The sequence below is a fragment of the Alligator mississippiensis genome, chromosome 13 (assembly GCF_030867095.1).
Source record: "Alligator mississippiensis isolate rAllMis1 chromosome 13, rAllMis1, whole genome shotgun sequence".
Taxonomy (NCBI): domain Eukaryota; kingdom Metazoa; phylum Chordata; order Crocodylia; family Alligatoridae; genus Alligator; species Alligator mississippiensis.
The window spans coordinates 31,378,846-31,402,077 of record NC_081836.1 but is presented as its reverse complement, the minus strand read 5'-3'; the positions used below and the strand labels follow the sequence as shown (position 1 = coordinate 31,402,077).

Here is a 23,232-nt window from a genome sequence, read left to right as displayed (position 1 = left end):
CCTTTATAAGGCATAACAAATCACAATGCCCTTATAAAGTAAACAATCAATAGTTTAATCTGCTACCTAATTAAAAAGCAGAACTTGCATCACCTACACTAATTACTAGGACATAGAATTTTTTTCTGCTCTAATTTGAGGGTTTGCATTTAAGATAAAGCTCCCAGCACTCTGAGGCTATTATCAAGAATTGTTCAAATATCTGTCCCTGCTTTCTAATGTGTCAGATAATTTTACATTTATATGGTATGGAAACTGATAACTAGAACTTTTAAAGGAGACCAAGGGAGTTTAATGTCTAACCTTCCTTTGAACTGCCAGGTTAGTTGGAGGTCTGATCTACTTGGGTTTCTCTGAATATCTTACATATGGGCTTGATCCTGCACAAAGGAAATTAATGTTAGTCTTGTTACTGACTTCTGCCTGCCTCCCAGTGAGAGTCCCCTTAAAGGCATGCATTTTTCAAAGACTGAAAGCTTAGCATTGTATGGATATCTGCTCCCTTAAAAGTGTCTCAAGTTGAGCAACCAAAACTGATACACCTATATTCTCAGGCAAAGTAAAGTGCTATCTCAGTACATCCGGTAACCAGTTCTGATCACAGCATGCATTCTGAACTGTGGTCATCTCTATAACTGCTTCTATGAAAGGATTCATATGGAAAGTACTTGCAGACATTGCCAAAAACCTCTCTTTCCTATACAATACTCAAACTGAAAGATGTAAGAATGTTTATGGTTTGCTCAGGGGAAATTAGTCCTCAGAAAGCCTGCAGGTTTCAAATATCATAGTGAAGCATTATGCTCATGGGCCAAATCCTATTAAAGTCAATAAAAGTCTTTCTATTGACTTCAGTGGGCTCTAAGTTCAGTGGGGTCAGGAACTGTGCAAGCTTTCCTTGAGAGTCAGTCCTCTTCTGCAATACCTCAGCACTTTGTTTTTCAGGTTTTTGTATAAGAGGGACAGCCCTTTGGGTCAGTGGAATAAGGAACAGGATGAGACCACCAGATTGTTCTGGATGATTTAAGGTCTCTGGAAATGAAAAGATATAGCCACAACCAGTTATGACATGGATATAGTAAACTAATGTCACTTGCCACTGGGAAGTTCTAAATTATGCAAACAAGCTTAAAAAACTCATTGAATAAGGAAGTGGATCATTAAAACTGCCCAGGGAATACTAAGGCATCTTTGACATTTTATGGGTTTCCTAATTACTAGCCCTTGTTAGAGAGCATGCAGTCTGGCAAATTGCCTGGATTTTTGCCTGGTGAGGCAAAACTTATTAATTATGCTTAGCCAGGCAAAAATGCAGACCATTTACCAAACAGGTGAAGAGACCTATGTGGAAATCTGCACCTGCGGGGACACTGAAAGAAGGATGTGTCTGTGCTTATATTGAGAAAAGACTGACTAGGGAAGATGTATCTTAGATGGGGTGAATGCACCCCACCTTACTGAGGAGATGCATTCATTCTGGCCTGAGCTTATAGCAGAGCATCCTGCCTGTGATCTAGCCAGTTTTTAATAGGAAATGGAGGCTGCTTGATATGGAGTTACTAAGATTCAATAAAGAATATCATGCACTAACTGTAACAGCCACTGAGGGATTCAGCATGGGCCATACATCTAAAAATGTGAAGCACAAACTCTGAGCATGAATCCCATTATACATTATGAAATGGCCTTTAAGATAAGAAGACATGGTCTGGAACATTGGTGCAAACCAGAAAGTAATGGGCCCCACCCAAGCTCAGTCAAAGCTCTGGAAAGATTTGGCTCATAAGCTAAATGGAGTTTCAATTAATATTTTACCTTTAAGAGAAGTTGAGATTTTGTGAATAGCTGCTAAGCTGCAGTGTGTTAGGAGTGTCTGGTGCAGAATTTCCTGTTCAACAAGGTATTTGAGCATCTCAATAGTCCCATTGAATTCAAAGAGTCATATTCACAGGCTTAAAGTTAGGCAAGTGCTCAAGTACCTTGACACATCAAGTCAGAAAACACTGAGTCAGCGTGACAGACTAAGAATATCAGGATACCAGTTAATACAGATATTATCTGAAGCTACAACATTTTGTTTATTTCTTTATAGACCAGTTGTTCATATCTTTTAGTTTCTCTCTCTTATTTAGGATCTAATGTAAAATTCACTGAAATTAAGTATTTTCCACTGGCTCCAGTAGCTATGAATCAAACTCTACATATGTGTTTAAAAACTAAAATATCCAAAAAAAATTCTCAAAAAGAGTTGGAAAAAACTTTAACAGGAAAATGAAGCTATTTGATGTGAAGTTATTAAGACATGCTAAAGATGAAACCCCGCGGTGTTGTATTTTCATGAGTAACCATTTCAGAGTGGAACCAAACTTCAGAAGAGGGGGGAAGAAGCATAATAATTAAGGGCCCAAGCTGGAGAGCTGTGAAAAAAAATTGTAACTTCCAAGTTAATGATTTCAGAGTTCAGTGCAAGTTGTGGGTGTGCCACACATCTTTGAGAAACAGAAGCATGATATAAATCAGCACCACGGACAGTGCACACATGCAGAGCAGGAACGACTGGTGTATGTGTAACAGAGCACTGTCTCCAGAGATGCCCATAAAGCCCCTGGAGTCACCTTTTTTTTATCCTGTTCCATGGGCAGTCAGCCCATTTTTTCATGTGCCACACTTGATTTAACTGTTATTTAAATATGGGAAGCCGCCCTGGTCTTACTGTAATGACCCCAGGCATCAAGGGGGTAATGCCTTATGGGCTAATTGCATGGCTCTGTTTTGCCCCTACACCGTGCCCCAAGCATTGCAGGTATCATCACTCTCAGATGTACATTCTTTCATCCCCTTCTCTGGGCTTTCAGACCCCTTGATCTCTCAGTCAGCCTTTCTCTAGTCTTCTGGACCCTTTGGTTGCACCCTCGGCTCTCTCTAGGCCCCTGGGCCCTTTGGTCCCACCCTTGGTCTCTCTCTACGCTATTGGGTACTCTCTGGTCCCATTCTCACTCTCAGCCTCCTCTGGGCCATGGACCCTCTTGGCATCCTCCCTTTGTTCCCACTCTTCCCGAGTCCTTGGATCCCCTGATCCCACTCCCAGTCCCTCTCTGGACTCTGGGCTCATGGATCCTCTGATCCCTTTTCCTCTCTGGACCCTCGCAAGTGCTTCAGTGTTGGGGTGTGCTCCCCTAGTCTTCCTCCTCCCCAGGGTAACTCACAAGGCAGTAGGAACTGGAGTTTTAGGGTGTACCATACTCACCCTTCCCTGGAGTTTGGCACCAGTGGCACTTTGTAGGGGCTGCCCCACCCCAAATTGTCTCACCACTGTGACCCCAAGCCCCAGTACGGTACAATTTTCAATCCTAGCCAGGACCATCCCTTAGACCCTGGCCTGAGTCCCTATGGCCTAGCTGTCCTACCCAGGCACTTAATTTCCCTCCCACCCACCTTGGGTGCTCCTCGGTGTCATGGCCTTTGCCCCTAGGGACTATCTGTCCTGCCTAGGCACTTTGTCTCTCCTGGCTACTCCTAGGTGTCATAATCTCAGGCTCTGATGTCACATGGCCCTCCAGGGCCATGGGCTTCCAGCTCCATTCCTTGTCCCTCTTGGGCAGTAGACCTCTGGGCCCCTTGACCCTGACTTTCTTTCACTTGTTGGCCCCTCATCCTGGCTCATTCCAGTATCCTCTGGGCCCCCTGGCTCTGATCCTGCTTCAGGCCAGTGAGCTCCCCCCACCCCACCCCCCACCCTCAGTACCATCAGCCTTCTTTGACCTTTGGCCCCCTTTGGCTCTGGCCCCACTTTAGGCTGGTGAGATCCCTGGTCTCAGAAGTGGTCCTCTTGGATGTTTGTCCCCCACTTCATCCCTGGCCCTGCTTTAGGCCAGTGAGACATCCAGTCTCAACAGTGATCCTCTCAGACCTTTGGTTTCCTTTGGCCCTGGCGCCACTCACTGTAGCCTCACTGAGACCCCACAAAAGGTCCCCAAACTTAGCCCCACTCTCTGGGCCCCTCCCCTAGTCCCCCATACTCAGCCTCTCTTGGCCCAGTCTCACGCTCAGCCCTTCCCTGGGCTCTGGACCCTTCACTCATTGGGTCCTGAGAACTTCCTTCAGCCCTTCAGTTCCTTCCCAAACCTCCAAACTGCTGCAGGCTGTCCTGTCCTTGCCAGCATGCCAGAGATGCATTCATCCTGATCTGTAGATGCTTCCTTAGCCACCTCCAAGATGTTACTGCTGGTTCAACTCAGGGCCTGGGTTTATACCCCCACCCTCCTCCTGAGTCAAATGACTCCACAGTCAGTCCTGGCTACACCGTCAGGCTACTTCTGAGGCACAATCCTTAATTGCTATCCTGCTGCACCTGCAGCCTGCCTCAGCCAGAGGCCACCTGTTTTTAAAGTAGCAGGAGCTCCAAAACTCTTGCTACAGTATATAACCATAACAGTGTACATACACATTCCTCCCAAGTTTAACTGTTGTTATCAATGAAATTGTGCCTAGGACATTTTACTTGAGTTCAGTCAATGCAAAGCTGAGGACAAACCCATTGATCACAATTATTATTTGGTCATATTGTCAGCAGGAGTGTAGAGTATAGAATGCAGCTCAGATCTAGGAATGCCAATTTACACAGGGTGACAATCTTACCTCAATCCTCCAAAAGTTTTGCCTAAGGAGGCAGCAGCATTTTCTTCCAGTTCCACTTATTCCTAAATATAAAACTTATGTTTAAAATTTTTCCTACACTTAATCTTTGAAACAACAAACAAGGGAGTGAGAATAGCTACTGAGATGGAATCTCAAAATTTTCAGCAGGAGACCTAGACCCAATTGACCCAGTCTGTTTCTTTTTGCTTTGTTTCAAGCTATGAGGGAGACCTTTTTATGATGAGAGTAGCTGTGGGCAATCTGTATTCTTATTTTTATTTACCAGTAGAAAACAAACTAAAAGAGCCTAAAACATCACCAAAGGGCTCAGTTAATTGAATAAGTTGTGCAAGCACATTACACACAAGCAAGGAGAGCTTCAGGCAGGATACAAAAAGGTGATGAACAAAAATAGGTAGGTTGCTTTAAAATATGTTATGGAATCATAGCATGCCTGTCCTTTCTGTACAGGTCTTGCATGCTGCCATTCTTGTCAGCTGCATTAGGGCTTGGTCTGAAGCCTGTAGAGAGGGAATCTTTTCATTTGGATCAAGACCTAAACTTTTATAGCAAAGGCCCTTCCTAAAAGCAGATCTCAATAGAATATCTAGGGTTGGATGAGTAGGGCACCAAGGCTGAACTCTGATTTAGAGAGGCTGCTGGACTGGTGGCCTCTGAGCAGCCTGTGCTGTGGGGCTGCTGCAGCCAGTGTATGACAGACCTCTCTCCCATCTGCAGCAACCTGAGCTTGCACTGCTACAGGAGTAGCAGCTGCTGGTAGAGTCTGGAAACCCCTGGCCATGACAGATAAGGCTACACCCATCCTCCATCCCTTTGCCCTCTTGCCCCACTCTGCCTAGGGTGCTGAAGGAGCTTGCTACACCTCTGGTTGGTACAATTCTTAATTAGTCCAGTTCAATCTCTACCTGTTTTTCTGCTCAATACAAACAAATCTATGTTCTGCATCTTGATTCTAGAAAAGGACTTGAAAAGTGGAGCCAGGGTACGTGAAGGTGGGATTTTATGGTCATTAAGTTAAAGGCACCTCACAGTGCAAGACTTTTAAAGTATATTTATTTCCTTCATTTAATATGAAAAAATAATCAATTTATATGAAGTGTACATGTTTCATCATTGTTTTCCTGTACAAGCCATCAGTATTAGGTTTTGACATACAACATGTGGTGTCACCATACAACACATTTATTCCATCGTGATTAGTCTTTACACTGATATAAAACAAGCAGCAGGCAAATGCCATAAATCCTATACTGGGCTAACTTCACCCAATATGGCACAGAGTGGATCCTAAAAGAATCAGGAGTAAAACCCCAGCAAAATAAGAAACACCAGTGGAGATGCCAAAGTGCCCAGAGCTAAGCACAAGGAAGCTGTTTGCTACCAACTATTACCAATTCTGTACCCCCTAGTGATAAAACACAGTAATAGCAGACTACCAATTGCTATCCTGGGATAAACTGCTCATTTTTCAGCTCCAGATCTGGTGTAATTTAGACCAGTATAAAAAATTGATGTAGCTCACGTAAGGGCAAATGTGTCATGTGTCTAGTCCTTAAGTTATATTCTAGAAGTGTGAGGGGAAAAAAACTGATTCCACTGAATCTTCAGATGAAATGTATTAATTTAGCAGTATGATAATGAATTCCTTATTGACCTAAACTTGCACTCCCTAAAGTCAGTAGAAATTGACCTAGCATATAGCCAGCCAGACACAAAGCAAGGCTGTGTATTGCTGGCCAAGGAGCAGGTAGAACCAAGACAGCCATGGGGTGCCATGGTAGTAGGAATCATATGGAGCCTTCACCCCATGTTAAAACTGCATTCTTTAGGTGAAGTCCTAAGGCGAGGGCAATGGCACTCCCAACCCTATTCATGGGTTCAGTTCAGTATGTGTTACTCCATTCTATTCTACTCTGGTTCTTATACTGTGCTCATTACCTATGAATGATGTTTAATTAGCATGGCCTCTTCTATGTTCCACTGTGTCCACTTAAGATGAGACCTGCAAAAGAACAAAATTATAAAGAACCCTGCTTGCAGTCACAAGTAACAAAGATTTTCCTGCACTGGGTGCTCTGGAAAATACCATTCTGAATTTATTTTCTGAATTATCAGTAAGAAAACTAGATTGATCTATGTAAAGGGAATTTTCCTATTTCCTAGGTAATGACCCACGTATATGGTACTGCTAATAATATCAAATATTTCTCTCTCCAACAATATGTTAATATGACTGGGATAAAAACTGTATCCCAAAAAGAAGAAAGAAATCAACTGTAATTGGATTAGTCAAAACAAAGCAGCGTTAGGCTTCTTGCCTTTGAGTTTTTTGTTAATAGAAACCATTGTCCCTCTTTGCCTTGGGAGGTGTACCAGTTATACTATTTGTCATTTGCTGACATGTTATTGGGCATTACAAGGTTACCTTTTTATTTTATATATTTATTTATGTACAGGAAAGTGAATGAATCCAATAAATCAAACTAGGCAAAGTCATTATTTTAAATGCCTTCAATTTGAAGGACCAGTCATCGCTAGATTGTATTAAAGGCATATCAAAGCACTGAAGTCCAAAAAATATTCTCTAAATTACAAAGGAATACAGCAGCCAATACTGTAAGGGCAGTAATGTTTAGTACTTTAAGCAAAGGACATGGAGACAAAAGAGTTAAATTCAATACTTGTCTTTTGTCAGTTACCTCTAATACTAATGTGGCCCACATTAGTGTAAATTTATAATCTCAGAGTCATTAAAGTATTTATCTCAATGACATCCCAGGGAAGATCTATTAGCTCTAGTTCAGAGCCATACTGCTAAGGCACAGAGACACAGGCCCAGACACTTCAAGTTACATAGGTGCCTAACTCCTATCAGAATCAATTATACAAATGGAAATTAAGCATCTCCATACTTTTAATAATCTAGACATAAGAGAAGTGGGGAACCAAATCTAAGTTTCCAAGCTCCATGCTATCACTCTAATCACTGCACAATCCCTCCTCTAGTTGCCTATCTTGGATCCAAGTCATCTCATCTCTTAGGCTACAGTTTTCCTATGGGAAAACACTTTAACTCCTATGGAGTCTGCATGAGTTGGTATTTGTCACTACTTTACAAAATAGAAAAATGTCAAATATAGTTATTATTTAAAGAGCATTTCATATGGGCAAGGGATTTTATGCACAAATAGGCAGATCAGATCCCTGCTCCCATAAGCATACCTTCTGAACCAGTGATGAACAGGCTGCAGAGAAGTAAGTTGTGATTTAACAGTCTCAATAATTCTACCATTTTCATGTAGCAGTTCATTGTATTATTTGTATCATGGCCACACCTAAAAGCCATCACTTATAATAGAGCCCTGTTGGGCTGGGAGTGATAGCTTATCTGAACAGACAAGACAGGAAAAGATGAGAGGAATAGAGTATTATCATCTCTATTTCAAAAGCAGGCAACTATGGCACAGGGAAACAAAGTGACTTTTCCTGCAGACCTAAGAATTATGTGGAGCGCTTCTGAGTCTTGGACCTGGAACCTAAATCACAAGACAGACTATCTTTCCTCCTAACACAGGTGCCAATTCATTTATAAATGCTTATTTGAGGAGAACACTAGATTTCATAAAACTCTTTACATAGTTTTCTAATAATCCCTGTGCCCACCGCTGGCAGAATTATAGACTGACACTTACATGGATCTAGATTAAAAGGAGCAATGCACAGAGAAAGGAAGAAGTCTGGAGAGAGGAAAGACTTCTGGAGGGTGTCTTCCTGCCACTCCCTATGGTAAAATGTTCAGGTAAAATACTGGCAGTTAAAGCTTCATCAAAAACAAGGACAGTGGGTTGAAAGCAAGATGTTTCAGATTAAAGAGAGACTGCACAGAGTACACAAAAAAGGGAGAGAAGGCCGAGGACTACTAGGAAACAGTTAAACAGATATGGAGGCTAGATGGTAAGAAAAAAAAGCAGAAGTTTGCTCAAGCCCTAAATAAATATGCTACCATAGGACTGAGGATCTTAAGCAACTGTTTTTAGTACTTACTTGCTGCTTAAAATTGTATTGAGTGGTAGTTCTGTCCTATCGTGCTCATCCCAGAACAATAAGTTGTACAACTTGTCTTGTATTTGCAAAGGGAACTTCAGTTAAAGCCCACAGGACCCTTTATGGTACTAGTTCTACACCATGAACTAAAAAAAATCATTGGGGTTACTTGCAGTGTGTGGTGCTGTTATAGCTATTATTTAATGCCAGTGCAAGTGATCGAATCAGAATGAAATTGGTATTTAATTCTGAAGCTGAAAATGGCATCACAATAAAAAATGTTAATTTTGCAAGTTCTCCTTTCAGATGGCATCAGAGGGTATAAATCAATAAAACATTTTCGATGATCAAACTTATTAAGAGTCCTAATCATGTGTAGTGAGGATGTATCCCCTGACACAGTAAAGCATTTAAGGTGAAATTTTCCAAAGTGCCTCCGTGAGCAAGGAACCCCTGTCCCTTCACACGCATTGTTGTAATGCATGGGAGACTGGGTTATAGACAAGGACCCTGTACAACAAAACACAGTCACTGCAATGTGCTTGGAGTTAAGCATATCAGAGCCAAGGAGTTTCTTAGGGAACAGTAAAACTATGATCTGTGCCAGGTTCTTGTGATATTAAACATCAGTTCTGGAAAAATACCATCCCAAAAGATGTTTTTATTTATCAAAATTGGTTGCAGGTTATTAAGGGGTAACAATTTACTCGTCTAATAATTTCAATTGAAGGAATAACGATGTGTCTTTTGGGTTTTGTCTCTCTTAGGATTTAAAGGTGTGGTAGTAGAATGTATTATCTTGGTAATATTAATTAATGCATTATTAAAACTTCAGCACTGATGAGGCACGTTCTTACCTCATATGCTATGGTAACTGGGTTGAAGCCCAGGGGTGAGTGTAAGCCTATAGCTCTGGACCTTATAACTCTTCCTCATGTGAGTAGTCCCAAGGGAATTACTCATTGGGATTTTGAGTAGGATTTACAGGATTAGATTTCAGCAATCAAACATAAAAGGTTTGCATGGATGGTTTGGATTTGCAAACCAATGTAAACTTCCTGAATTCACAAAGTTGATCTGGAAAAGAATTGAAGTCAGACATATTGCAAGACAATATCTCCCCATATATTCAGAAATGTTAGAGACTATAAGCATGAAATATCCTTTGGAAAGAAAACAGCCAAAATATTCTCTCTCCACAAAGTTCTGTTTCCTGTTGTGGCTGATGATTTTGATTGTTTTTCAGGTATCAGAGGCTCAACCTCAGTGTAAATTTGAGTCAGACACAGCAAATTCCTCCATTTTTATAAATAAAGTTAATTAAAAAATCTCTTAATTTTCAAGAGCAGGCAATTCCCTACGTTACAGCTAGACAGTAACCCTGCTGTCAGCACTACTGCTTGGAAATCTGAGCAGCACACCAGTCATGTGCTTCTTTCTAAAGGACACTTGCAAAGAGGTTTTGGTTTGTTTGTTTGTTTTAATAGAATTTCCTCTGGTCTGGAGTATTTCTACCATTAGCTTCATAATTTAATAGGCACCAATGTTCTCTTTTGCTTTATTTCTTTAGTAGCCCCCATGGATTAGGATTGTAATGTTCTTGGAGGGGAAAAAATCAATATAATGTTATAAAGTAGCACAAATGTAATAACATTATGGGATGAACAATGAGCTTTATCCTACCCAAAACTGCTGCAGAACTTTTTTTTTTAATATCTCCCTACCCATCCCAATAATATGTTTTTCTAACTCTACAATGGTCTGTCTATGTAACAAAAGTACAGCACTGGAGCGGTAATTGACCCATTAGCTGGCTACCCTAAGAAAACTACCAAAAACTGATGTTAGCTCCCACCATGAAAAAAAAAATCAATCTTCTAATGTGATTTTTTATAGTCAATTATCACTAAAATATATTTTTCAGTGCTCCCATCTAATGTATATTACTGGCTACATTCAGGGGGGAAAAGCCAACACAGAGAAATTACATCATTCACTGCTGTTGCCCTGACTTATTGCCATCATTTGTATTGAAGTCTCATCTAATAGATCCGAAAGGAAACATGACCCTGTAGTGTTAGGCACTGTACAAAGAGATCTTCGGATATAGTTTACTCCCAGAATAGACCAAACAGACAAGGAAAGGGGGTGGAAACAAAGGCACAAAAAGCAAAAAGGAATTTCCGAAGAGTCATATCAACAGGAGCACTACAAACAGAAGCCAGAAGCCTTATTTCCAGCGTCTTGTGCCCTATCCATTGCACCCTACTAACTTTCCTAAATTGGTTGTCAGTTCTCATATGCATAAATAAAAACTCCCATATTTCAGTTTTATGATCCCAAATCTTTATCACCTTGCAACTAGCATAGCTATTGTTCTGGGGGTAAATACATTCCTGATTATATGCAGCATATATGGGGTGATATTTCAGATAGCTTTAATAAACCAGTAAGTTATTTTCAAAACCAGGCATCTGAAACAATAGAGGCCACCACTCCAAACACAGGCATGTGTCACCTTTCAGAGCAAAGGCACATGTAATTTGTGTGTCAGCCCCAAAATCTGTTTATCCCTTGTCTAATCTAGGTGCTGTTGGAATGAGAATAACTAGTTGCAATTAAGCAGGGCTGAATCAAGAGAAACAACTGATCCACATCATCAATTCTCCTAAAGAAACAGTTCTCAGCGTCCCAAATTTAGCTAACTGCTTGGGTTGAAAAGGAGTCTTAGCTCCCCTAATGATTTGCCACCTTGGTATTCTCTCACATGGTGGAATATTCCTCTCATGTGTAGTCAATACTTTGGTGGGGAACACTTTCTCAGGACATGGCAAAAAAGATTAGTCAAAGACAGCTACTGATAGAGAGTTTCTCATATCTCTTTTATATTAATTTTTAAATGACAATACAGTGATTTGATATTAGGGCATCCAAGGATCCTTTGAAATCTACACGTTTATATTAGTGTTTATAATAAAATAGTCTCAGCTTCCTTTTAAAATGCTTCTGAAATGACTAAGTTCCGTGTTTCTGCACACTCATCCCTGAGTAATACTAAGACTTCTTTTAAGATGTAGTATTTTAAAAAGGAAAGATAAAAATCCAACCTTCACCCAGAACATATATGATATTCAGGCCTCTAGCAACAGTGATATTAATGTTCAGACTATATACCTACCCATGAAAAAGTGATTTTAATGAAATGTTGGACATAATTATATGAACAGAATTCCTATAAGAATATGGTTTCTGGATTTAATTCCAAAAAGTTGCTGGGATTAATATTTTCTGTATTAAATGTAAAAAGAAATCAAGCCAAAACTGGCCATAGTTTCAATTCCTTACTATACACTATAGATGGAATTTACAAAGAGTCATAGATTCAATTGACTTTAATAGGTTTTGGATTAAGTCCTTTTTCATTATTCGCGAAAGCCACAGAGGAATTTAGACATCCAGTTCCCATCAATTTACATGAGAACTGAGCATCAAGTCCGTTAAAAAAACTTTGAAAATCCTAACAGCCAGCCACAGGCAGCATAGATTCACACACAGGCAAGTGAGGCCCAGGCCCAAGGACTCCTGCCAAACAAGGGCCCCCAGATGCCTAGCCCTTTTTGTTGTTGTTGTTGTTTTTGGGTTTTTTTTAAACTTGTAGCCAAGGCCAAACTAGCCAAAACTAATTCCATATCCAAGAGTCCACAACCATAAGTGGTCCTACTACAGGCAAACATCTTCCACCCACCTCTGGGGCCTCAGATGTTTCCAAAACCTTTGACAGGCATCCTACGTGCAGGCCCAAGCCCAGAAGCTTGGGTTCAAATGCCCCCGAGTTTTGCTTTTCCTTAGCCATAAGGCCCTCAGAGCAAGCAAAAGATTTTTTTTTTCTTTTGGTAAAAATATACATCTATATACAGTAAAAGCTCTGTCATCTGCCATTCCCCAGGAATGGGGGATGCTGGTTAATTGAGCAGCTCGAACAGGCATCCTTGCCTGTTCAGGCCGCCACTTCTCCTGCCGCGTCTGGGGCATCGCCACCCCTCCCGCAGCATCACCACCCCTCCCGCGGGCCCTGTGGGCCTTGCACAGCCTGTCATGCCCCCAGGCCGTGGGGGCTTGGCAGCACAGGCTGCTTTGCCCCGGGCCATGGGGCATTGGCAAAACCTTTGCCTTACAAGCCAGCATGCCGGTTAATAGAGTATGCCAGCCTGTAAGGTGCTGGTTAATGGAACTTCTACTGTATATATATCTACACTCCTAGTATCACACAACATATTGTAATGAACCCGTTACAACATCCGTATCATGCACAACACACACTAAACAAATAAGGAACTCCTGGCCCCTCAGACCAGGCAACCCTTCCTTTCCATCCCACCTAGCTTGTGGGGTCACATACTCAGCTCAAGTGTCCTCTCCATCATTGTTGCTCCAGCTCCTGCTGGAAGGCCCACTACTGTTGTCACTGTCACTATCCTCAGTTCCACTTGTCCCTTCCTCTTCTTCGCTGCCAACGCCCCCCTCTCCACTCAGGGAACATTGGATGATTCTGTGCCACATGTCTTTGTGCCAAAGCAAGCAAGGAAGATTTTCCCTCTGGATGCCCAAGTTCAACATTAGCAAGTATATAATAATTAGTCTTCAATTTTGACCCAGTTCTTATTCACTCACTGGCCAGTTATGGTCAGCAATATAAAGCAAATAAGATGTCTTATTTGCATATTTATTGGCATACTGCATAACAGAAAATACACAAAAAAAGTATGCAAATAAGCCCTCTTCTTCTTTACTTTATATTGCTTACCATATCTTGCCAATGAGTGAGGAAGAACTGGATCTCACACTTCCCCAGCAGCAGCATAGAAAGAGATTAATAGGCTCTTTTCCCTGCTAGATCCCAACGCCTGTGGGTTGAATTCCTTGTATCTCCACATACTCACTGGGAGAACTTGGCATAATATCAACCACCTCAAGTCCTTATGATACTTGCAGAGGTCCTTGTGGAAAATCTGGTTCCAAATGACTTGGCAGTCCTTAATGAGGAGTGTCTTCATGGTTGATAGCCTGTTTCTGTCTCTGACTGCCTTCTGCATCTTTTTGTGGTTGGACATAGTCACCGATCTTTCCTTCCATAGCACATACTTGCTCTGGAACTTGTTCAGGACCCTGTACAACCACGGTTGCTCCATGGTCTACAGTCTCCCATTGGTTGGTGGATACACCCACCCACTGTCTCAGGAGGCGACTTGCAAAAATTTTTGCTAAGCAGGCTGTTTTGGTCTCTGGTCTGGCCACCAGCTTGCAAATCTGGCTGATGTACCATGCCCACAAGAACAGTTAGATGTCTGGCATCTCCCTGCCCGCACCCCATTTCTTTTTGTATAGGTTCTTGCTTGCCACCTTCTCCATTTGGGATCCCCAGAAGGAGAGACTCACAGCTCTCTGGATTCTGTGGATGATACAATTTGTGGGAGGGAAGACCAGTGCAGTGTTCAGAAGCACTGGTAGCAACACCGCTTTTATGAGTGCCATTTGCCCACCCATGGAGACGTGATGCCTGTGCCACATACCCAACCTCTGCTTCACCTTGGCCTCCTTCTCCCAAGCCCTCCTTCCACTCCGCTCCAGGTCAAATTCCACCCCAAGGATCTTGACCCCCTTATGGGGGACCAATACCCCTGGGGACTCCAGGACCCTGAGCTTGCCGACAGCTAGGCAGGTGCTTTTGCTTACATTGAGCTTGGCCCCCATGGCCACATCGTAAATCCATGTGTGCCACAGGACATTTTCTACTGCACACTTATTCCTGCACAGGATGTTCAAATCTTCTGTGTAGACCAGGACCATGGCTTGCTCCTTACTTCTCCTGGGGATCTGGACTCCATGGATCTCAGGGTCCTGCCTGATATGCTGAGCCAGGGGTTCAGTCGCACAGATGAAGAGGATCAGGGAGAGTGGGCAGCCCTGGCGGACCCCCCACTCTATTGCAATCCGCTCATTCAGGAAACCGTTTACCAGCACATCACTACATACATCCATGAACAGTGCCCTTATCTAGCTGGTGAAAGTTTGAGGGATGCCCATCCACTGCAGGGTCTTGAAGAGGAACCGGTGTGACACTGTCGTAGGTTTTTTCCAGGTTCAGGTTCAGCACTTCCATCTTCTGTCTGCTGTCTTGTAAAAATACAGAACGCTTCATGAATTTGCATGTTACCCTTGCACAGGGGCCATGCTAATCTTCTCTGTATCGTTCTAATTTTAGTATATGTGCCCAATTGCCCTAGGGAAACCTGTCAAGAAGAAGCAGAGATTATTGACTACCTCCTATGGCACTGCCCATATGACAAGGGTGTGTGGGAAAAGGTAAGCCGGCTCCTTGAAAGAGTGACAGGAGTCAAGTTGATGACAAGGAAAGTGGAGATGTACAGACACCTGACTGAGCAGGAGGGGTCCCAGACAATGTGTTTTGACCAGTTTGTGTCCTGTATCAGGAATGAAGAGGACAGAAATGCAATTGGACCTGGAGTCGGCAAAAAGGACTACAATAGAATCAGCAACAGAAGTGACAGAGACAGACATTGACACCAACAAGGACAGTGAATGAACTGAGAGTGTAAACCCCAAATCAGGGCTTGGGACTAAAGGACTGCAATTGGGGTAGGTGAGGGTGGAGGATGGGTATGCAGGGGAGTGGGTGCATTTATTTTAATGGGAAGCATGAGCTTCTTAATGTGGTTTTAAGGTATGTGATGGAAAGTTTATGCTACAGGACGTATATATATATATATATATATATATATATATATATATATATATATAAAACTCTCTCTCTCTCTCTCTATATATATATATTTTAATAATAATTTTAAAAAACAGCTCAACTCCTGTGGGAAGGAACCACCCCCCTCACCCCCCTTATGTGATGGAAAGTTTATGCTACAGGATGTATATTATATAGATATAGATATATAAAACTCTCTCTCTCTCTCTCTCTATATATATATATATATATATATATATTTTAATAATAATTTTAAAAAACAGCTCAACTCCTGTGGGAAGGAACTCACCCCCACCAAGAGGGCCCCCAACAGCATTAATCTGCCTCTGATAGGCAACCTTTCTATACCAAAAAAAAGCAAACGGTAGTCAATAAGGTGCTGACACTATTGCTATATGAAAGTTAATTAGTAGTGCAAAAAAGCTAGTTTTAAGGAAAAACAACTTCCTTTCAGTTTTGCTACTGTTCTGAATACTATCCCAATCTATGGATAATTTGCTTGACAAGACTTTCTTTTCAACCTGAAGATTGACAATTCTATTAGCCTTTTGTGCATGTATGTGTGCTTGCAAAGGGAAGGAAGCGCACTTAAGAAACAAAGCACTGAATAAGCATCTTTGTGCTTAACTAGCAGAAGAAGAATGGGAGAAAAAAATACTACAAGAAAAAGCAGGGGAAGGACAGACATAGGGCTTCCATAACAGCAAAACGGTTATTTACTCAATAATGGTTTTGCAGTTCTTAAGGGAACTGTTTGAAGAATAGAAACCTTGACTTAGTGCGTTGTTGTAAATCACATAATTGGCAAAACATTCCATTAAGTGGTGTGAATTATACTGTAACTGCCTGGTAACCAAGCATTCATTCCCTCTTTACAGCACGTGGACTGGCACAGCATCTTCAGTGCTTTTGTGAGAGTGACTATAATTATATATTTGTCCTTGACTCTGGTGCAGATATGAATTTGCAGTTACATAATTCTCAAACAATTACACTGAAGTTACACAAATATCATGAACCAAACACTCCTCCCAGTTTCACCACAGTAAATCTGATATAACTCTGAGGAAGTCTTTGGAATAGCTCTGGACAAAAAGGCTGCATCCAAACAAGCGTAGCCATGCAGTATGCGGTGCCATAGACATGCCTGCAGCGCCACATACCACACATTCAGCTGTTCTCCGCAGTGACCCCTGCATATCCAGGGGTCAAAAAAACCTGCGCAAAAAAAAAGTGAAGTGGTTCACACTGGAGCAGCACACATCACTCAAAATTGGAGCCTGTCTACCCAGAGCCACGCTCTGTCTGCCAGCCAGACTCTGAGCAATAGGATTGCCACTGCTGCCATCCCAGGAAGCACCTAGGACTCCAGGTAAAGCTGCTAGGGCTACCCCAGTGCTGGCCCCGGCCTCCCCTACCCCATCCAGGGTAACCTGCTGCACACCAGAGGGCACGTGGTACAGGCATTGACCAGGCACAACTAGTAGCAGCACAAGGTATGCCACTGCTAGTTGTCCCCAGGGAACTAAAGGTCCACATTCATGTGGATGCAGCCAAAGTCTTCAGAAAGCAGAAGCTGGTCCAGGTCTGTAATAAAAAATCTCTTTTAGTTCCCTTTCCACAGAGAGCAGTGACAAAGTAATTAGTGTCACTTAATGCAAAACATCACTAGTCAGTAAATTACTTCACAGAAACCATTGTCCTTAATTGTTCAGCTTTATCAAATGAACCATCTTTAGTAGTCAAAATATGTCCTTGAAGTTGCGTTCGAAATTTCTCTTTAATTCATGATTCAGGAAAGTTTTCTCTCCTACACCCCCACTCTTACCCAGTCCCTGCCCTCTGCCTGGGCTTGTTGCATTTAAAAACAGATCTGTCAAGGAACCTCATAGAAATAAGTTACATAGAATGAAGTTTTCCCACTCCAATATCCCCTTTTTTGCGTGGCTTCTTTCCCCAAGACCTAGAGGAATTGTGGAAAAATATACTGATGAACATGTTCACTAAATCTTATACCTTAGACCTATTATATTCCTGTTGATTTTTAATCTGTTTGTAGTGAACATTTATGAAGCTGCTCATCTATGTCAGGTAGTCTTGAATTGTGAAAACCCAGATTCAAGACCTTGTCTTGTAATCCTCTCATATCCCAGGCAAGTGCCCTAACCACTAAACTGCACAAATAGTTTTGCTTTCCCTTAGGCTCTTCAGCCTAATTGAAGTACTTACAGAAAAAGGAGCAATTCCAAAAGGAGAGACAGGGGATGCATACAGAGGGTGCATACAAGTGTTACATTTACATCCCCCTAACCAAGCTTATTGTGATCTAAGTGGCTGGGTGAGCAAGCATTTGCTGGGCTTAGGCTGCTCTAAAAATGGTGCACCATAGATGAGAACTAATTTTAGACTGGCATGGGTTAACACAACCTAAAATGGGTTAACCTGACCTACCCAATGCTTGCACACATTCCCAGCACAACCCCGGGGCTAGGAAAGCCCAGCCACTCTCCACATCCCTGGAAAAGTGTTGTATTTGCTCCCTGACTCTGACCACGCAATCTTTACCATCTCCTCCGAAAAAAATTCTCTCCCCCTTTCCCCCTCCCCAAACAGGCAGCCCCCTCCCTCCCCCTCCCCCACGGACCTGCCAAGCCCTGTGTGGACCCACCAAAGCCCCGCTCTCCAACTTACTTGCCTCCAGTTGCCTGTGCCTCCCCCTGGCAAGCAGCAACCTGCCTAAAGCCACCTGAACCTGAGTCAGGTCATGTAAAAAGTTGTTCACACCCTGAGGGACTCATCCTAAAATGACCTGGTAGCTGGAGCACTCTCCAGAAGTGGAAAATCCAAGTTCTAGTCTCTGGTCTGAATTGTACAGAATAGAGATTTCCATGAGTGCCTTAATCAATGGATTATTCTTGGATGGGTATCTCTGGGTTTTTTGGAGGGGGCTGTTTGTTTTTGTCAAGAATTTCTACATTTCTCAATTTTGTCTCAATGCAGAATGGAATGTTTGGGAAATTTTAACAGAGTGGGGCAAGATTTTCCTTCCCAGTTCCAATATACAGTAATAAAGTATACACAAATACCCTTAATCTGTAAAGGAGGCCTGATTATGGATATTTTGTAAAAATTAATTGACCCAAACATGTGAAGAAAAATGTTTCATTAATCAATTCAGACTAATGAACCACAGCCTGATCCAAAACTCAATGAGGTCAACGGAAGTCCAGCTCCAAATTTGTAGAAATATTGTCAGTTGGCAGCCAAGTTATAAAAAGCAGAAAAAAGGGCAAAAAATCCAATAATGAAAGAGTTTGAAACCAATAGATCGACCAGCCACCCCAACTGAATATCAAACACCATGCATCACTGATTTATATCTCCAGGGCCATTCTACATTTGTATCAAAGGCAAAGCTATAACATGACTCAAGTAATTTCACCAAAAATAAATCTCTCTATTCTTGGTTCTTATGCAAGCTATTAGAGTCATTGTATTTGCAAGTATATTGGTCTGAAACTACCTCAGGAAGCAGAGAGAGGGAGAGAGAGAGACAGAGAGGGAGACGGTAACTGATTCAAGGCTTTTTCCTTTGGTAACACCAGAAACTTTCTACCCTAAGAGCACGATGCTGGGCCCAGTAGGAAGAATGTAATACGTTATGTAAATAAGATGTCTCACAAAGGCAGGGTTCATTATTTTATACTGTGTCCCTCTTCCCACTTTTTTTCACAATAAACAGCAGAGAGGATCAATAAGATAATGAAAAAGATTGATTCTTTTAAACCCAGTAAATAGCAGGGGAAAGCTAACTTAATACTGTTTACATGGGTATGCCCTTAAAAAGCATGGGGTTAATGCCTTCTTTAGGCTGATCCAGAGTGCTCTTCCAAAGTCCTTTTAAACATTGCTGATGTAATCACTGGTGTCTGGAGGGCAGTGGAAGATGTAAAGCCACCATAATGGCTTCCACACCATGACTGACCAAATGTGTTACCTTGCACTGAAGAGTTCATTTCATCTTGATAAGTTTACAGACTTCTGCTTCCCTGCTCTCCTCCACAATGCTAGTGACAAAAGACTTGCTTCTCTAAGGTAGAATTTCCCCACATAAAACTGAAATCAGGTGACAGTTCAAAGGGTGGGTTGATAAGTCTAACAATGCCTGGAAGCAAAAGTAAGCCAGGCCCTGGGGCCAGGATATGATACCAAAGTATAGATTCCTTACAACCTTCGTTCCAGGGTAAAGGCAAATGCAATCCTTCTCCACCTCCTATGAATCCCATCCATAATCTATCCTCACCAGCATTGTCCACACAAACGTTGTAAGGGCCAAAAATGAGATGCTCACTGTGGTATATTACAAGGGAAGCAGTTTCCCTGCATGGCCGATCCCACAACACACACACCATTCAGCCACATTTCAGGTCATAAATGGCATTGGCAGTTTTGTACAAGCCTCCATTTGAGACAAGATGCTTCTATTTGTCACAGAATTAATGAGCCTTTGGGAAATTCAAAAACACAGCAGAATAAGAGCTAGTATTTCAACTCATGGCCTAACAGGACAGAAGAGCACCTGTGCAATTGAAAACTGTTTCCAGTTTTGTTCTAAATGTCTCTAGAAGCACAAGGCAGACAAGGTTCCTTGGGTGAATTTGATATCTTTTATTAGACCAACCCAAATAATTGGAGAAAAGTTATTAAGCAAGCTTTCGGGTTCAAAAACCCTTCGTCAGGCTAAGGAAGTTTCAGCAGTTGGTGTGTGCTCTTCCTGGATGGAATGAAAAGAAGACACAGCACACCCCAAAGCCATTTGATGCCACTAGCAATAATGTAAAATCAGAAACAACCTTTTCTGGTATCTGTGAAGTTACTCCAGCATAAACCCTGTCTACATGAGATCGCACTTATGCCTTTAGATTCTGATTTGCATAATTGTCTGATACCCATAACTATTGCTCTAATGAAAGGAGACCACGTGTGTCCTGCATTCATGAAAATCAGTTCCTTAGTGTTACTCTAGAAAATATTACATCAGAGAAATCCTTGAGCCACAAGCTATAAGCCAATGCAGATGCATTTTCTCCTAAGGCTAATATGTCTACTCAGCTTCTAAACTGAATTTTCAACCAGCCTTCATTATGCTGTACAGCAGTGGTTCTCAACCTTTCTGACCCTGCTGCTCATTGTAACAACTACAAAATATGCCACATCCAGAACTGAAAGTAGTGCAGACAGCCCTGGAAACAGTATTGCATAGCTGCATTCATTGGCACTATATGAGGGCAAGGAAGCACTGTGAGGAGTTACTCAAGCTAGCTAAGCATGCACAAACTCTTGAACTGGAACTGGCACAAACAAATTATCATGCCATTAGGCCTGGGCTAATTAGGTATGTGACTCAACTGAGCTCATCAGCTCTCCCACAGTGACATTAATGCTTTCTGTTATGGAAGCAATGCATGTATGTCTGGCTTAGGTATTTGTCCCTGGCTCTGCTTAGTAATGTGGGAATACTCAGGGGACACAAGTCAGCCAAATCCCTCCCCCTGTCCATACTGTTTCCTATATCTGCATTTCTGTGGGCCGTAAAACATTGATTAAAAAACATATTCTACTGTGACAAAACGCTAAGAACTATCCAACTGGTCTCATATCATAGGCAACCTGCTGGTTCAAAGAGCTTTAGAGGAACATGAAGAGCTTTTCTTGGAGACAATAGCATCAGCTCACACTACCATGTATACAGACTGCACAAAGAAAACAAGAAATGCAAAGATCTATGAATGCTTATCTCTCTAGATGGCAATCCTGAACCAGCTGGGCACTGGCATGCTTTGGAATTTGCACAATATTTATTTAAAGTCCTGGATATTATTTGAAATGCACATTTGAACAGAAACAATGACATCTTATGATTCCCAGGTCATTACAAAATTAGAGCATGTTAGCATTTGGAACGATATAGAAAAAAACAGACTGGTTCAAAAGGATGTTAACCCATAAAATGAATATACTGAAGACTGGGAACTATAGTTAGTCTATTATAACATACAGTGGGCATGTCTACCCAAGACACTACATCACCATAGCGATGAGCTATAATGACGTAGCTGCGATGGCCAGAACCAAAGGGGTTAATAAGCAACTTATAGCAAAAAAAGATCTGCTACTTGAAAGTATCTGGTAAAGGCATATAGTTAATATTGGCTAGGGCAAAGCTTGCAAAATTGTTTCCCGCAGACATATCCTGTCTGTCAGAAGCATAACCATAATGTTAAAATTAACTGTCTGTACCAATCATAAGACTAACTTGGGCCCCATGAAGTGGAACTAGAACTGCAAATGTAACTGCTAAACAAAACTGCAAACTTAGCTGATCGAATAATTTTTGCTTAAAGGTCAGTAAAATTGACAAACCTAACCACAAGGTATAATTAACACATTTCAAAAAATTCCAAGTGGGTTGAACTTAGGCGGGAAAAAATGCTAATCTCAGACCCCAAAGTGATGTGTTGTGATTTGCTTATTGGGTAAACCAAAGTTTAGGCAGTAACCTATTATAATAATTTCTAATACCTTTTAAACCCATAGGGTAACAGCTGTAGGGCAAGGTTGTGAGTGGCTCTAAAGCCAACAGATTAGCATAGGACAGGATATAAAGGAACACACACATCAGGTAGCTAGTAGGAAGGGTGGAACAGAATGGTCATTGCTATTTCAAGCCTGGACTCCAGACTCCCAGTGTGAGCAAGGACCAGATCCTGACTCAGCGACCTTTCCCAGTGCTCCCTCTGACAGCATGGATCGGGGATGCCTGACTTTGCTGGATCAACTTGACATGTACCTGGCACTGAGGGACTATCGATAAGTTGCTAACCAAGTGAGAACTCTTTGTTAATTTGTCTGTCTGTTTTTATTATCACTTTCAATTTTTAACTTTTATTGTTATATTGTCTGCTTATTAGCTTAACCTTTTTATCAACTGTTATATGTTTAAACCATATTTTGCTGCTTAAACATATAGCAGCAAAATAGCAACAAAAATAAGTAAAATTTAACTGTATTGTTATAAGTGAAACTTGTCTTCGCTTCACTCCCAACTCTGCCTCCTCGATCCTGAACCAAACAGCCTAGTGGCTGATATAGTTGCAGCACCCAGTCAACCTGCAACTAAATTGATACACTCACAGTGCCCAGCTGGCCTGTGACACATAGCTCAACATGTAGTATGAATGTTTGCTTTATTTATTATATTTAAATGATAATAGTATTGAACTGATAAACTTCTATGATTGTATGAACAACTAAAACTCTATTTTGTGCTTGTTCCCTCCTTGACATGAGTAGATGAACTTCATATGCCCTGTGTACATGAGTATCTGTGTGAGAGGGTGGGTGGTAAAAGAATGGTAACTATTTGTATGAAAACAGAAGAAGATTTAACTGATTGTATAAGCAACAAGGCACCAATGTATAAGTTACCAGACAGTAAACTAATTAAGCTAATTAATGGATGGCTGAAGAACTCATCTGCAATCAAGTTCAAAGAAGATAGTGAGAAGAAGGAATTCTGCATATCTTGCCTGCCATTTGAACTACACAATGCTTCAAGGACATAATCCTTCAAGGCAAAGATACCAACTACACAATGACTGGATTGACCTCACTGAAGATACACTAGAATGACCTAAAGACTGAGCATGAAAAAACCCCAATGCTGAACAAAGACTTGAAATCCCTAT

The 23,232-nt window shown here is 41.6% G+C and overlaps 1 long non-coding RNA gene and 1 other non-coding gene across 2 annotated transcripts in view; both read right to left on the bottom strand.

Moving 5' to 3' along the window:
- Positions 1–23,232, bottom strand: part of LOC132244635 (uncharacterized) — a 45,621-nt gene that overhangs the window by 2,697 nt on the left and 19,692 nt on the right. Inside the window, exons 2-3 of the long non-coding RNA XR_009456315.1 lie at positions 6,598–6,661; positions 4,639–4,700 (exon numbers count right to left, since the gene is read on the bottom strand). This is a non-coding gene — a long non-coding RNA (uncharacterized LOC132244635). The remainder of the gene's footprint in view (positions 1–4,638; positions 4,701–6,597; positions 6,662–23,232) is intronic.
- LOC132244700 (U6 spliceosomal RNA) lies at positions 14,883–14,984 on the bottom strand. Its single transcript, XR_009456438.1, has one exon. It is a non-coding gene; the product is annotated as a U6 spliceosomal RNA (small nuclear RNA).